Below are 17,833 nucleotides of genomic sequence, written 5' to 3'. Positions count from 1 at the left end.
TTAACCATCCCATTAATTTAAAAATATGTTTCACTTTTACTATATTAGTTTTAATGAAGGTTAACCATCCCCATTAATTTAAAAATATGTTTTATTATTTTATTACTAAAATAGCAATGATTACTATAATTATCACACTTCACTTTTACTATATTAGTTTTAATGAAGGTTAACCATCCCATTAATTTAAAAATATGTTTTATTATTTTATTATTGTTTAATTTTATTTTTCAATTAATTAAATAAAATAAAATAAAAATATATATATAAATTTAAAAAACACCTAATATAATTTTATATAATATTAATAATAATTATTTAAAAAAAGTTCATGAAATTAAATCAGTTCATTTTAAATAAAAAAATAATCTCATACGTTTAGCAAGAATGAACTCCGATATCCTACCTTTCAGTGATAGACCTTATTATACACGGACAATTGAGTAATTACTGTTGTGAAATTTTATTAAAGAAATCTATAATATAAAATAATAATGAAAGTTTACCCTTTAGTGACCGAATTTTAATTTCTTCGGTTATTATAGATACGGAACCACTTTTATGATATTTGATTTAAAAAATTATATGCTACACAATTAGTTATAATATAATATTTATACGAAAGTTATGTGCATGATTGATATTTTCAAAATGATATGAACGTCCTGCAATGTAAGTTTTGGGTTTCCTTTCCCCTTTAGAATTCATAAATATTTTATTTTGATTGATATGTTGTATTGGAAAAGTTAAACCACTTCAATTTTTATGATATAAGTTTGATTTTTACCATTTAAAATACTCATCAAAGTATTTCCTTATTTAAATTTTACCCTTACCCACTTAAAATACTTAGAACTGCAGTTGTGTTCTTGTCTCTAACAACATCGATGTCCAGAATCATCTTTTGGTTGTTGGATAATGGAATCTTGTGGTTGAGATCACATATCTAATATGCATGAATGAAGTTATTAAAAATTAAGAAATAAGAATCATCCCTTAAACCAAAAAGCCGAAATTTATTAAATGTAAAGGTATAATAAGTTTTGAATGGGTATTACAAGAATAAGTTTATTAATATTAACAAAAAAAAACTGTTATTATTTTAAATAATAAGTTTTTGATGCATTACCAGCCTAAGTTTATTAATATTAATAAAAATGGTTATTATTTTAAATATCAATAAATATTTAAGTCATAAAATTATGTAAATTATAAATATAATTTTTTTGTTCAGTGGTGATAAATTGATAATTATTTAATTTTAAGATTATAGTTAAATTAAATATTAAATTGGTGTATGAAATCTCTTGTTTATATAAGACAAAGGATTCCCATGTGTAATGCTTTGATTTTTAAAATCTATTTAGGTGTATATATTTTATTCTTTTCTTAATTTGATTAAAATACAGATAAAATTAGTGATACAGGAGCATCCAGCTCCGAGGAGACAGAAGGTGGTTGACTGTCTCGAAGAAAACCGAAAATTTCACGTATTATTGGACAGGTTATTAAACTTGTTATTTTTATTGTTATTTTCTTCATTTTCTAGAAATCAGTTAAAGACAGTAGGATTAAGGTTATGAACTGTTTTAGTTTAGTAATTAATTAGCAGTTGGTTATTCTCCTTTTAAAAGAAAACTGGCTAAACAGTTAGACAGATTCTGGTTGAACAGTTCAACTGAAAGCAAGAAACTGTTACACCTTGCAAGCATTTAAACAGAGAGAAAATAAGTTGTAGGGTTCGAATCTCCAGCGAGAGAAGACAAATAGAATGACAATTTTTCTGTAATGTAAAAAGATTATTTGCCAACTTAAATCCACAACAAACTATTTTATGTATTGAATTCCTGTGTTCGTTTCATAATTATTTACTGATGTACATTGTAATCAGAAATAGCTAAGAGTTGAAACCATTACAAGTAGAACTGCATTTGTAATCGATAGAATAGCGAACTGAATTCATTCCAGACAATTATGTATTGTAAACTCAAAACCAGAGGTTGAAGCAAAGCATTTGTCAGTTTAAGGAGAAGCCACAGCTGTTTAGGACGAAGACAGAGTTTGCGCAAGCCGAAAGCGAAGGACACAACACACAAGGAACAAACTTCCAGCGCAAGAGTAAAGGACATCCAGTCATCATTATAAGCAGTCACCAACGAATTTCCAGAACATACAAAGGAATATTCGTGCCATGGAGTGACAGAGCAAAGTTTGGGCCAAACAACGACCCATGAAACTATAACCACAAAAAGAGTGGGAACCAGGAACAACAAAACCCTCTTACGAACCTAATGACAGATTCGTGGTCGGAACGACCCTACCCGGTTGTTTGAATCAGGCCGGTTTTGTTTTGCTTCCTGAAAATTGCAGAGAGCGAACCCTTGGCGACCAGCAACCTTGGGTAACCTGCACAAACAGAGGAGAAAGCTGGTTAGAAGTTGGAAGTGCAGAAACAGGAAGGAGAAGACAAGGAAACACTCAAATAGAAATGAAATCACAAACATATTAGCGTTTACCTGTGACTGAAGAGGCGGCGTTGCGAGAGAAGGCCGAAACTGACTGCCAGAACCTAATAACAAGGAGCGGGTACATAAGAGCCTGAGAAAAGTTTAGAGAAAGTTATAGAATGGAACATTAATTTACCTCGGATGCGAAAAAGGTCGAATGAACCGAGCCATGAGCGTGGAGCCGAAGGACCGTCCTGTCACAACCAAAAGAACAGTTACAAAACCAGAGTAAACGAACCTATAAGCCCATTACAGTCCAAAGCAACAGGGTCGACTTAGTTCGACTACAGAAACAGTCATACCATAAGCACAGAACAGGAAATTGACAGGGTTGTCGTTCTCAGTGAAAATTTCATCGCACAGAACAGGAAAAACCGGAAGGCATCAAAATAACCTCGACAGAGCAGAACGGAGAGCCCGCAGCACAAGTGAACAAATGAAAATGACAGGAGAATGAGGGTAGGGTTTGTCGAAAGGCGAGAGTGATCGGATCGAGGAGATCGACAGGTGGAACTCAATGACCGACGAAAAGGACGATATTAATTGCATAGAGATTGCAAAGTGGATCCAATCCACGGACTTTTGAAACATGTTTAATATAACAACACAACAACCGTAACATTCATGAATCCATTAACATGTGTATTAAACCATAGTTGAAAAAGATAAGTGGGACCTGTAACCTATCACGGTTACCAACAAGTGTTGAATTAATATTACGCACAGTTGGAGGGCTAGGCTATCAATTACAACATTTTAGGATATTAATTTCTTAATACCAAAATCTTTATGGAAGAAGATTTCATATATCAAATTGGTGTGATTTGAACATGATATTAAAATTAAATTATTAATATTATTATAAAAAGTGTATGATAAGTAATTTTAAAGATAAAATATTGTCCAACACATAAATTGAGAGGAAGCAAAAGTCTCTGATTTTAAATTGCCCATTCTTCTAGAGTAACATAATCAAATTGTTTTTCTATTATTGTTATGTGAAAAATAAAAACTAAATATTTTAATGATAAGAACTAATTATTATGGTTTTAATATTAAAACAAATGTTGCATAGGAGGTTAGTATCTCTAAGTAGTGGTTAAATTTGATGTGGATTTACCCATATTTCACTTTTTTCGTTGTCATTTAACCACATTTTAGAAAAATTCACGTTATTATAACATTAATTTATTTTTTTAATAATAACGTTTCCATAATTAATAAGGGAGAATTTTGTTTTTTACATAGCTAATTATTGAGCCAAGAATCTCTCCAACTTACCCACATTTTAGAAAAATTCACGTTATTATAACATTAATTTATTTTTTTAATAATAACATTTCCATAATTAATAAGGGAGAATTTTGTTTTTTACATAGCTAATTATTGAGCCAAGAATCTCTCCAACTCTATCTCGAAGAAATGTTGTAATGCCTTTTTATGTTATGTCATGTAAATATTTTGAATGGGTAAAATAAAAATAATTTAAATTAAGAAAACAAAATTAAGAATTTAACATTGATGGCTTTAAGCTCAAGTTTTGCCCATTTAAAGGATTAAGGATATCCATTATGCAATGCAAGAGTAGTATAATTCATTTATATATATCAATAATGTCAACCACAACACACCCATTTGATCGAAAATATCTATGTTTTATTCTTTTCAACTAGTTTAGATATTTTGTAAGATAGTTTTGTTTTCTCAAGCATTTAATTGTTTTGATTTGAATTGATATTAATGAATTTAATGTACGTAGTTTGTTGCAATTATGAAGATACCAAGTTGTTCAATGGGAAATATGTAGCCAAAAGGGAGGAGAGGTCTAAGGAAGAGCACTATAAATTGTACTTGTGAGTTAATTTGAAATTATTTATTTCTAAAGTCACGTTTATTCATAAAAATTAAATGGTTATCTAAGAATGAAATTATGCTTTAAAATCATATTAAATAAACTAGTAAGGTAAATAAGATTATTCATAATTAAAGCTAAGTATTGATTTCAATGTTTTTTATTATTTAATTAATAAAAATAATTAGCCTATCTAGTATCATACCAATAACTGGGATTATAGAACGAATATTTCTTGTGCCTCATAACTTACCTCCAAAAAAATTCTACTCATAAAAAAATGAATATTTCTACTCATAAAAATTTGAATATATTTATTTCTAAAGTTAGGTTGATTAATAAAATTTTAATGGTTGCTTCAAATCGAAAATATGTTCTAAAATCATAGTAAATGAATTTTAATTTTAATTTTTCTTATTTCTAGGTCACATTCATTCATCAAAGCTTAATGGGTGTTTAAGAATGGAAATATGCTTTAAAATCACAGTAAATAATATGATTATTCAATAATCAGAGTTAAATCATAATTTTAATTCAAACGTAAGTTTTATTCTTTTCAACTAGTTTAGATTTTTTGTAAGATAATTTTGTTTTCTCAAGCATTCATTTATTTTGATTTGAATTGATATTAATGAATTTTATGTAATGTATGTAGTCTCTTGCAGTTATGAAGATACCAAGTTGTTCAATGGGAAATATGTAGCCAAAGGAGAGGAGAGGTCTAAGGAAGAGCACTATAAATTGTACTCGTGTGTTAATTTGAGATTATTTATTTCTACAGTCACATTTATTCATAAAAAATGAACAGTTATGTAAGACACAAAGTATGCTTTTAAATCATATTAAATAATCTAATAAGATAAAGAAGGTTATTCAATAATTAAAGCTAAATACTCAATTCAATGTTTTTTATTATCTAGTTAATAAAAATAATTTTCCTATCTAGTATCATACCAATGACTAGGATTATAGAACGAGTATTTCTTGTGCCTCATAACTTACATCCAATAAAATTCTACTCATAAAATGTTGAACATTTCAACTCATAAAATTTTGGATATATTTATTTGTAAAGTTAGGATGATTCATAAAATTTTAATGATTGCTTAAAATTGAAAATGCATTCTAAAAACATAGTAAATGAATTTTAATTTTAATTTTTCTATTTCTAGGTTACATTTATTTATCAAAACTTAATTGTTGTTTAAGATTAGAAATATGCTTTAAAATCACAGTAAATAATGTAATAAGATAAAGATAATTATTCAATAATTGGAGTTAAATCATAATATTAATTCACTATTTATTATTATTTAATTAATTAAAATAATTAATTGCTTATGTGGAATTCATTTTTTGTCTCCCAATGCACGTAGTCTTATTCTTTTCAACTAGTTTTGTTTTTCTGTAAGATAGCTTTGTTTTCTCAAGCATTCATTTATTTTGATTTCAATTAATATTAATGAATTTGAATTGATATTAACGAATTTTATTTAATGTATGTAGTTTGTTGCAATTATGAAGATACCAAGTTGTTCAATGGGAAATATGTAGCCAAAGGAGAGGAGAGATCTAAGGAAGAGCACTATAAATTGTACTTGTGAGTTAATTTGAACTTATTTATTTCTAAAGTCAGTGTATTCATAAAACTTTAATGGTTATGTAACACTGAAATCATATTAAATGATCTAATAAGATAACGAAGATTATTCAATAATTAAAGCTAAGTATTGATTCCAATGTTTTTTATTATTTAATTAATAAAAATAATTAACCTATATAGTATCATACCAATGACTCTCATTATAGAATGAATATTTCTTGTGTCTCATAACTTACCTCCAAATAAATTCTACTCATAAAAACTTGAATATTTCTACTCATAAAAATTTGAATATATTTATTTCTAAAGTTAGGTTGATTCATAAAATTTTAATGGTTGACTAAAACTGAAATATTGTTCTAAAATCATAGTAAATAAATTTTGGTTTTAATTTTTTTATTTCTAGGTCACATTTATTCATGAAAACTTAATGGGTGTTTAAGACTAAAAATATACTTTAAAATCACAATAAATAATCTAATAAGATAAATATGATTATTCAGAGTTAAATCATAATTTTAATTCACTATTTATTATTACTTAATTAGTTAAAATAATTTATTGCTTATGTGGAATTATATTTTTTTCTTCCAATGCACGTAAGTTTTATTCTTTTCAACTAGTTTAGATTTTTTGTATGATAGTTTTGTTTTCTCAAGCATTCATTTATTTTGATTTCAATTGATATAAATGAATTTGAATTGATATTAGTGAACTTTATTTAATGTATGTAGTCTTTTGCATTGGAATTATGAGGATGCGAAGAAGGAGAGGTCTAAGGAAGAGCACTATAAATTGTACTTGTGAGTTAATTTGAAATTATTTGTTTCTAAAGTCACATTTATTCATAAAAATTTAATGATTGTGTAAGACTGAAAGTATGCTTTAAAATCGTATTAAATAATCTAATAATATAAAGAAGATTATTCAATAATTAAAGCTAGGTATTGATGTCAATATTTTTTATTATTTAATTAATAAAAATAATTAGCCTATCTAATATCATACCAATGACTAGGATTATAGAACGAATATTTCTTGTGTCTCATAACTTACCTCCAAAAAAAAACTACTCATAAAAATTGAATATTTCTACTCATAAAAATTTGGATACATTTATTTCTAAAGTTAGGTTGATTCATAAAATTTTAATGGTTGCTTAAGACTGAAAATGTGTAATTTTAATTTTTTTATTTCTAGGTCACATTTATTCATCAAAACTTAATGGGTGTTGAAGACTCCAAATATGCTTTAAAATCATAGTAAATAATGTAATAAGATAAATAAGATTATCCAATAATCCTTGTTAAACCATAATTTTAATTCAATATTTATTATTATTTAATTAATTAAAATAATTGATTGCTTATGTGGAATTATATTTTTTTCTCCCAATGCATGTAAGTTTTATTCTTTTCAACTAGTTTAGTTTTTCTGTAAGATAGTTTTGTTTTCTCAAGCATTCATTTATTTTGATTTCAATTGATATTAATGAATTTGAATTGATATTAATGAATTTTATTTAATGTATGTAGTTTGTTGCAATTATGAAGATACGAAGTTGTTTAATGGGAAATATGTAGCCAAAGGAAAGGAGAGGTCTAAGGAAGAGCACTATAAATTGTATTTGTGAGTTAATTTGAAATTATTTATTTCTAAAGTCACATTTAATCATAAAAATTTAATGGTTATGTAAGACTGAATGTATGCTTTAAAATTATATTAAATAATCTAATAAGATAAAGATGATTATTCGATAATCCTAGTTAAATCATAATTTTAATTCACTATTTATTATTATTTAATTAATTAAAATAATTAATTGCTTATGTGGAACTATAAGTTTTTCTCCCGATAAACTTAAGTTTTATTCTTTTCAACTAGTTTAGATTTTCTGTAAGAGAGTTTTTTTTTCTCAAGCATTCATTTATTTCGATTTCAATTGATATTAATGAATTTGAATTGATATTAATGCATTTTATTTAATGTATGTAGTTTGTTGCAATTATGAAGATACGATGTTGTTGAATGGGAAATACGTAGCCAAAGGAGAGGAGAGGTCTAAGAAAGAGCACTATAAATTGTACTTGTGAGTTGATTTGAAACTATTTATTTCTAAAGCTACCTTTATTCATAAAAATTTAATGTTTATGTAACACTGAAAGTATGCTTTAAAATCATATTAAATAATCTAATACGATCAAGAAGATAATTCAATAATTAAAGCTAAGTATTGATTTCAATGTTTTTTATTATTTAATTAATAAAAATAATGAGCCTATCTACTATCATACCAATGACTCAGAATAGAGAATGAATATTTCTTGTGCCTCATAACTTACCTCCAAAAAAATTCTACTCATAAAAAATTGAATATTTCTACTCATAAAAAGTTGAATATATTTATTTCTAAAGTTAGGTTGATTCATAAAATTTTAATGGTTGCTTAAAACTGAAAATGTGATCTAAAATCATAGTAAATGTATTTTAATTTTAATTTTTTTATTTCTAGGTCACATTTATTCATCAAAACTTAATGGGTGTTTAAGATTGGAAATATGCTTTAAAATCACAGTAAATAATCTAATAAAATAAATATGGTTATTAAATAATTGGAGTTAAAGCATAATTTTAATTCACTATTTATTATTATTTAATCAATTAAAATAATTAATTGCTTATGTGGAATTATATTTTTTTCTCCCAATGCACGTAAGTTTTATTCTTTTCAACTAGTTTAGATTTTCTGTAAAATAGTTTTGTTTTCTCAAGCATTCATTTATTTTGGTTTCAATTGATATTAATGAATTTTATTTAATGTATGTACTTTGTTGCAATTATGAAGATACCAAGTTGTTCAATGGGAAATATGTAGCGAAAGGAGAGGAGAGGTCTAAGTAAGAGCGTTGTAAATTGTACTTGTGAGTTAATTTGAAATTATTTATTTCTAAAGGCACATTTATTCATAAAAATTTAATGGTTATGTAAGACTTAAAGTATGCTTTAAAATCATATTAGATAATCTAATAAGATATAGAAGTTTATTCAATAATTAATGATAAGTATTGATTTCAATGTTTTTTTCCCATGGAAAAAGTCGCACTTCCTTTATTAATAAAGAAACTGCATTTTGCAGATGCATTTGGATATACAATATTCAGGCATAGCCTATCCATTAATAGCCCATTCAAAACTGTGTTCGCCGTCTAAGGATTTCCAAGAAAACATGAAGGCTCTATATATATACCATGCAACTCTTCGCAGAGAGCTCTGAGATAAACTGTCTAAACTAAAGGAAATAAAAAACAGTGAATAATTACATATGGTTTTCAGCTATAGATCCAAAAAGCAAAAATACACTTAGTTGGATTTTTTATATTTCAGGCTCTATGAACAGCCTGTGATAATAATGATAGCTGTTGCCATCTCTTTCTTCCATGATCAACCAGTTAGTGTCAACCCTGAGTGCTGCCTCCTTGGATAAACTGTTAGCTGCTGAGTTATGTTCCGTGTAGATGTGATGACAAGAGAAGACATCAAAATGAGATATGAGTTTGTGTGCTTCATCCAAAATGTGTTTCAATGTGTAAGTGTTGCATTGTGCTATTTTATTCAACCAATTACAAATAATTTGTGAGTCTCCAAATAACTATAAATGATGACAGTTTTTGGATAATGCAAAATGAATGATGTTTTTTGCCAAGATGAGTTCAGGAAAATTGTTTGTTCCCCTTTCGAGGCCCATTTGTATTTTGAAAACATGAGAAACGGATAGCTGAAGGATAGCCCCGCCCCCACAGCCCATCTCCTATCCTGATCCATCAAAATATGCCCAAGGATGGGCTAGATTGATGACTTCAAGAGAAATAATGCTATGGGTCGGTTGGTCTTCCTCTTCGGGAATGGAACTGTAATCAGCTAGAAGCCTGGTGGTAATGGAAGGCTATTGTGGTGATATTTGTAGGAAGATGGCTTGGTTCCTGGCAATCCAGATGGCCTAGTTAATGAGGATCAGAATTTCTTTCGGTCTGGCTGAGGTGGTTGAGCAGCAAGAATTCCAAGCTTCTAAGAGATTAGGACCCTGCCATTTCAGAGCTGAAGAGATCGAAATTAGGAAGCCAGTCAATAATTCTTGAGTGAGCGGGCAGTGAAGAAAAAGGTGTTCTGTGTCCTCATAGTCACTTTTACAGAGATGGCACCAGAATGGCCCTGCAAATGATCTTCTCATTAGGTTCGCCCTAGTCAGGACCTTGTTATGGAGGATGGACCACATGAGCAATTTTGTGCGAGGGGGAGGCTTCAACTTCCATATCTGCTTCTACCACTGAGCCAAATTCGATGGTTTGTGCCTTTCTATCAGCACTTGGTAGCCTATCTTGGGAGAATATATTTTGTCTTTAGCATGTGCCCAAATAAGCTCATCCTCGCCTTCGGTAATTTTGATGTTGGCCTCCATTAGAGCGGATGTGTAAGTTCTTCGTTCCTGCTGCCATCATCTAGGAATATTTAGATTATTTGAAGATCTCCAATCTTGTTGAAAGATAGTAAAGTGTGCCTCATCTGCAATTTGGTTGATGTGCACTATATCAGTGGCCTATAGATGTCCTCGCAGGCCAGCCATGAGCATGTGAGTATTACCACAACCCTCCGAGGGGTTTGTGCCTATCTATATCTTTGTCCCTGATCAAATTCTCCAAGTAAGAACACTGCGAATGAGCTCCTTCATGTTGCTAACAACCTTCCAGATAATAGAAATATTATTCTGCCTGGTATCTTGTCTAATCGATTCAAGGACACTTGCTGGTTGGATATATTTAGATACCACTACCTTCGTTCAAAGGCTGTTGTTATTAAGCAGTTGATTTCAATGTTTTTTATTATTTAAATAATAAAAATAATTAGCCTATCTAGTGTCATACCAATGACCTGGATTATAGAAGGAATATTTCTTGTGCCTCGTAACTTACCTCCAAAAGAATTCTACTCATAAAAAATTGAATATATTTATTTCTAAAGTTAGGTTGTTTCATAAAATTTTAATGGTTTCTTACAACTGAAAATGTGTTCTCAAATCATAGTAAATGAATTTTATTTTTATTTTATTTATTTCTAGGTCACATTTGTTCATCAAAACTTAATGGGTGTTTAAGACTAGAAATATGCTTTAAAATCACAGTAAATAATCTAATAAGATAAAGATGACTATTCAAAAATCGTAGTTAAATCATAATTTTAATTCACTATTTATTATTATTTAATTAATTAAAATAATTAATTGCTTATGTGGAATTATATTTTTTCTCCCAATGCACGTAAGTTTTATTTTTTTCAACTAGTTTAGATTTTCTATAAGATAGTTTTGTTTTCTCAAACATTCATTTATTTTGATTTCAATTGATATTAATGAATTTGAATTGATATTAATGAATTTTATTTAATGTATGTAGTTTGTTGCAATTATGAAGATACCAAGTTGTTCAATGGGAAATATGTAGCCAAAGGAGAGGAGAGGTCTAAGGAAGAGCACTATAAATTGTACTTGTGAGTTAATTTGAAATTATTTATTTCTAAAGTCACATTTATTCATAAAAATTTAATGGTTATGTAACACTGAAAATATGCTTTAAAATCATATTAAATAATCTAATAAGATGAAGAAGATTATTCAATAAATAAATCTAAGTATTGATTTCAATGTTTTTTATTATTTAATTAATAAAATAATTAGCCTATCTAGTATGATACCAATGACTGGGATTATAGAAAGAATATTTCTTGTGCCTCATAACTTACCTCCAAAAAAATCCTACTCATAAAAAATTGAATATTTCTACTCATAAAAATTTGAATATATTTGTTTCCAAAGCTAGGCTGATTCATAAAGTTTTAAAGTTTTAGTGGTTGCTTAAAACCGAAAATGTGTTCTAAAATCATTGTAAATGAATTCTATTTTTTTTTTTTTTTTAATTTCTAGGTCACATTTATTCATCAAAACTTAATGGGTGTTTAAGACTCGAAATATGCTTTAAAATCATAGTAAATAATCTAATAAGATAAAGATGATTATTCAATAATCAAAGTTAAATCATAATTTTAATTCATTATTTATTATTATTTAATTAATTAAAATAATTAATTGCATATGTGGAATTATATTTTTTTCTCCCAATGCATGTAATAGAATTTTCTTTCCTTAAGGAAAAGAAAAAGAGAAGTGAGCTCCTCAAAATTCACCAAATTAAATTCATAGTAAAAAAATATCTTTACCTCACAAACAATAACATATTTTTTTTTTAAAGTAATGTGAAGCACAAACATATATTTTATGGTCAAGCCATAATTAAAAAAAAATTAATAAGCAAAACACTAAACTTATACAACCAAAAAAACATTTTTATATTCACCCTCAAATTTATAGTCTCCTTCCAAGAGAGGTTAGAAAAATACATAATAAATAGTCAAAATTGGTATGACTAAGTACTCAAGTAGAAAATGTTTTTGTTTTTTTTTATTTTTTTTTAACTTGACTAAAAGAATAAAAATTGTATCCACTCAAAAAGCCTCTAAAAGAGAATTGTATCATCTTTCCTAAAATCTAAGAAATATCAAAATATTATGAAACACATTTTGGTATTTGGTTGCTAGTAAATAATATAACTATATTTGTATTATATGTATTAAATACATCAAATTTTGGAAAAGGGATTTCAGAATTTAAATTTAATTATCAATAGTTATTAGGTTGATGGGAACGGTAATGGCCCAAAATTTTATTTCCAAAAATATTGTGGACTATTATTTTAAATTAATGCATGTAAATCCATGACAGACCTTGTAATAAATATTGCAAACAATTTGATTTAAGTAATAATAAATAAACATATACAAATTAATGAGTGACATTAGTGAATATGGCTTGTCATTTTCTAAGCGGGTCTTGCTTCATTGATGGAAAATTGTGAAGGACAAGTGGAAAATCCAAGAACTCTGACAGACATTGTAATAAATATTGCAAACAATTTGATTTCAGTAATAATAAATAAACATATACAAATTAATGAGTGACATTAATGAATATGGATTGTCGTTTTATATAAGAGGGTCTTGCTTGACTGATGGAAAATTGTGAAGGACAAACGGAAAATCCAAGAACTTTGATTATGTAAACGAAAATTTGAATGGGGCACAAATATCAAATTTTATGGGACCACCTAGCATAGAGAGGATACGACCTAATCATGGAACAAGTCATACGAAATAAATAATTGTTAGTGCAAGCTTTTTTGCATGCTTTTAGGATAGGACAGGTCATGGTTGATTGAAAAAATACCTGAGAAGAGGAAGGAGTCTTAAGTTGTGGGAACACAAGTAGATGTGCTAAGTCAGGGTTATGTTTGTGATTTCCACTATATATTATTTGAAAGTGAAATATGAAGAACTAATAATAGGCAAGCATGAGGAAGTTGCTTCTATAAAATCATAACCGAGGCTTGGGGGTCTTTCGGTAAAGAGATTTTGGCTTTTGAATTGACTACATATAGCTGGGATGTCCCTCATCCATCTGTATCACCCATCTTGTTACAGGTTCATCAATCCTTAATATATGTGTTTTAGCACTAGTGTGAACTCATTACTATAATGTTTCATGCAAAAATATCTGGAATCATGTAATAAATTATTAAGTATTATTAATTTTTTATTGGCAATGCTTCATGTAAGATAGTTGGAATATACTACTAAGAATGTTATTGTATTCGATAAACACAAACATCTTGTGAGATTGATTATCATAATCACTATATAAATGAATTAATATTCCATCTAAGAATTTCACATTGATCTTAGTGTTTACAATTCCTAGTGTTAACAATATGGATAAGAGTTAAGATTTCTATAATATAATGTCAAACTCCCTAGTTCATTTGAGTTAGTTGGTGGGAAGGGTAAAAAAGAATACAAACTATGAAGATGATGATTTACATTTTACACAATAGGAAATACAAACATAGATTTAGAGGGCGAAATATTTCAAAGTATATAACCCTCTCTACTTGTTAAGAAAGAATATCCTAGGCCACAAACATTACATTAGGGGAGAAGGTAAGAGAATGTATTACAATTCTCTTTTCCATCACTTCAAGGAATGATTCATTGATTAAAGATCATCTTAGTGAAATCGTCGACTATGAGGGAATAATAAGGATTCAAGGATGTTGGAGCCCCTTATTGTTAGTCTTGGATTGGTACCCTTTATCTTTTGTCTCCTCTCCCCTCTAAAATATTAAGAAACGCAAAGGAAGGTACTCCTACCTAGCATGAATAAATAAAACAGTGTGACTAGAGAAGATATAGGTAAATCGAATGAAAATGCGATGTAGTGGATCAATCAACAAGGTTATTAGGCATAGTATATTTGAAAACCATAACATAGGATAAAGAGATTGCTATATCTTGAATATCAGAAACTGAACATAAATAAAAAATGTGATATTTCCTATAGGATCCAAGAATCATGAAAATATTTGAGTATGCATAGTAATGGGAAAGTCACAACCCTAAAACCATAAATTTCCATGAAAGGCCAACATATTTAAGGTATGTTGCACTCATTACCAAGAAGGAAAATTGGTTAGGGTAAAACCAATATCTAACTAATAACTCCAAAAAAATACACTTGATGTATTCCTATAACTCTAGCCATGACGAGAAAAACTGTGACAACCATCCTTTTAAGACAATCCTACCATTACAATTATCGTAATGCCATAGTTGATCTTATCATGCTAATTTTGATTAGAGTTATAATTATTAAGTAGTATTGGTATATGCCTACACTTGTGAATCTATATTTTTATTTTACCAATATGAATTTTATTATTTTCTATTATGCAATTCCCAAGGTGTCTTCTAAAATTTAATTTTAGATTAGATATGGTCTTTATAATTTATTTCTAAATTAAATATCCATATTTCAATTCCCAAGTTGTCTTCTCAAATTTACTCTTCGATAAGATATGGTCTTATCCAATTTATTCCTAATTTAAATATTAATATTTCAATTCCCAAGTTTTTGCAAGTTATCTTCTCCAATTTAATTTTGAAATAAATTTAATATTTCCACTCCCTAGGTGGCTTCTCAATTTATTTTGGGATAAGATATGGAAAGAAAAGTCATGATCATCAAATTAAAATGATAGGGGGTATTCATGGAATTGATAGTAGGTGGTTTAGGTGGATGAGAGGAATAGAAATAAAGGGGAGGATGAGAAGAGAAGGGGGAGATCCCCAGTCGTTGTTTTGGTATTGGAGGATTTTAATTTATGGAGGAATGTGGAGAAGGAGAAGGGAGAGAATGGAGAGAAAAATGAGAGAACTAAAAATTGGATCTATTGTAGAGTGTTGGTTTTAATTTGGACATACTATAGATGGTTAGACTTGGGCTGAGACGACTAGGGAATCTGTGGAGGTTGTTTAGGATAGGAAATCATTCCTAGTTGGATAGGATATAAATTCAATAGAGTAGCCCAATAGGAGCCTCCCAACATAGTCACGAGCATCCAAACAAAGATAATGATATGGATATTCTACTATTTGTTGATTACTTATATAAATGGATGCAATGACATTTCTTACTTTTTTAATATGTTATAAATAAATTACTTGTATATTATCATCAAATAAATGTTGAGCTATAGATTGGCTATTTTACTTCTTATTGTGTTTAAATTAAATGATAAATTTGATTTAGTTAGAAAACCTAGGTTAGGTCCTCTATCAGAGCCAATTTTTAAATCTTGAACCTAAAAGCCCACCTACATGCATCAACACAGATGGTTATAGTCTTGTATTATCTTGCATGTCTGTAAGAAATCCACCCTGGACCTTACCTCATTATATTGGAAAACTTTATGGCTTTCCTTCTCATTGGGCTTTCTTTTCTCAACTGAATGGAATCCCCTCTTAGGACTCATGAGAGAGTTGTTTCCAAGAATTGATTAAGCCTTCATTTATCTCCAACCAACCATTATCATTGGAAGCTATAAGAAACCATCAAATTATACTCGACCAAAGGATAGAAAGATACAAATTAAATATGAGGCTCTCATGAACGAGGCCCTAGGAAGGTCATTCACACTTGAGGATTATCACTACCTTTTATTGCTTCCTTAAGTAACGAGATGAGGAACATTACCTTGCATACAATCATGGGGGATAAGGGAAATGAACATGTGAGGTTGGATGTACGAAGTGAAATCCCAATAACAAAGCAAAATTTAGAAGTAGATTGGAGTGATTCATTACTTACGGCCTTCGAGCATGAATAGTCTTGGAAAAGGCTGACCAAGAAAGAGGTATGTCTCATATCTATTGAAGATGGTTCTATCATTATTTGTTTTGTTGGATAGTTGGCATTATCTAAATGGCCAATGGCCTAATGAATATTTCTACAAGTGTGTTGACATTGATGTCAATATTCATGCTAAGGAGATGTTTTGGGCAGTTGGCATTGCCTAATTGTTGGTAGGGGTGTTGGAATTGATGTCAACTAGAATAGCTTCTATGGTTGTGATAATAGATGTTGGTAGTGTTTTCGCAGGAGGAATTGCATGGTTTTCCTTAACTCAGAAGGATTCATATGATAGCTACAAGATTTAAGTAGAGAATCATCATAGTAGCAGGCTTAGTGGAAAATCCATAAAATCATGATTATAGTAGTACATGCAGCCTTCATGTAAAGGATCATCATGATGGGTGTGATTTCGGTAGTCCAAAGAGTGAATGTGTAGATAAGTTTGAAGTAAGTAGAAAAAATACGCAAAGCCTACATCGGACCCTCTCCATTGGAAATTGGCCTGAACAAGCTTTCCAATGATATGGAGAAGTCCAAAAGTGGACTCTTGTATTAAAGGATATGGTCTGTTGAAGTTCGTGGTTGTGAGTCATTAGGAAGGAAAGAATATCGACATATCGGAGATCATAATGTAAAGGTCCAGCATATTGAAATATTGGATATTGGAATGTAGTAGATCCAGCATATTGGCACATCGAAATATTGGAGGTTAGCATATCGACACTTAGTATATCAGATATCGTCATATCGGAGATGGGAATGTTGGAGGCTAACATATCGATGCATCAACATATCGAAGAACAAGATCTCGAAGGTCAGCATGTCGGCGCATCAGAATATCAAAGGCTAGCATATCGGTGCATTGGAACATCAGAGGAAAACATGTCAATGCTTAGGCATATCAAAAGTATAGGGCATGAAAGTATTGGCATATCGAAGATCTAGATGCCACAACATTGGAGGATTGGTGCAAGTGGCCCATTGAAGGTTTGAGCCTTACCACATTAGAACATCAGCATATCGGGGATCAGAATATTGGAAATTCTTAAAGTGAGGAACCTTTAAAAGTTGTAATATTCGATAAGTGTTGATAAGCCTTTATAAGCATCGAGGAATGCCAAAAGAAGATTAAAAAAAGATTTTAGTGCAAAACCAAAGGTTGATGGGCCCTCTTGTCTCTCCTTTATCAGGACACATGACAGCATATGATTGGCTCTGATAAGTTACATTGTTATTTGACATCATCAGCATGTGGCAGGATGGTAGGACATGTGGCAGGCACATTTAACCTTAATCGATAGTCTAATGTGCCAGAACTAGGTGACACATGTCACCTCTATGAGTTTCCTCATGGAGTGATGACATTGCATCAGAGGTCAGCATATTAGAGGTTGAAGATGTCGGAACTCTAGAACAGTTGGAGTTTGGAAAAGTTCCAATAAAATGGTCTTCCAATATTCGATTGGTAAATGGTCGTGAGAGTTCAAAGAGCCAAGCTGCAGAACAATTAATAAAGGGAG

The sequence above is a fragment of the Pinus tabuliformis genome, chromosome 7, assembly GCF_031772625.1.
Source record: "Pinus tabuliformis cultivar Carrire ecotype Pingquan chromosome 7, CPIR1, whole genome shotgun sequence".
NCBI lineage: Eukaryota > Viridiplantae > Streptophyta > Pinopsida > Pinales > Pinaceae > Pinus > Pinus tabuliformis.
Note: the sequence above shows the minus strand (reverse complement) of the source record.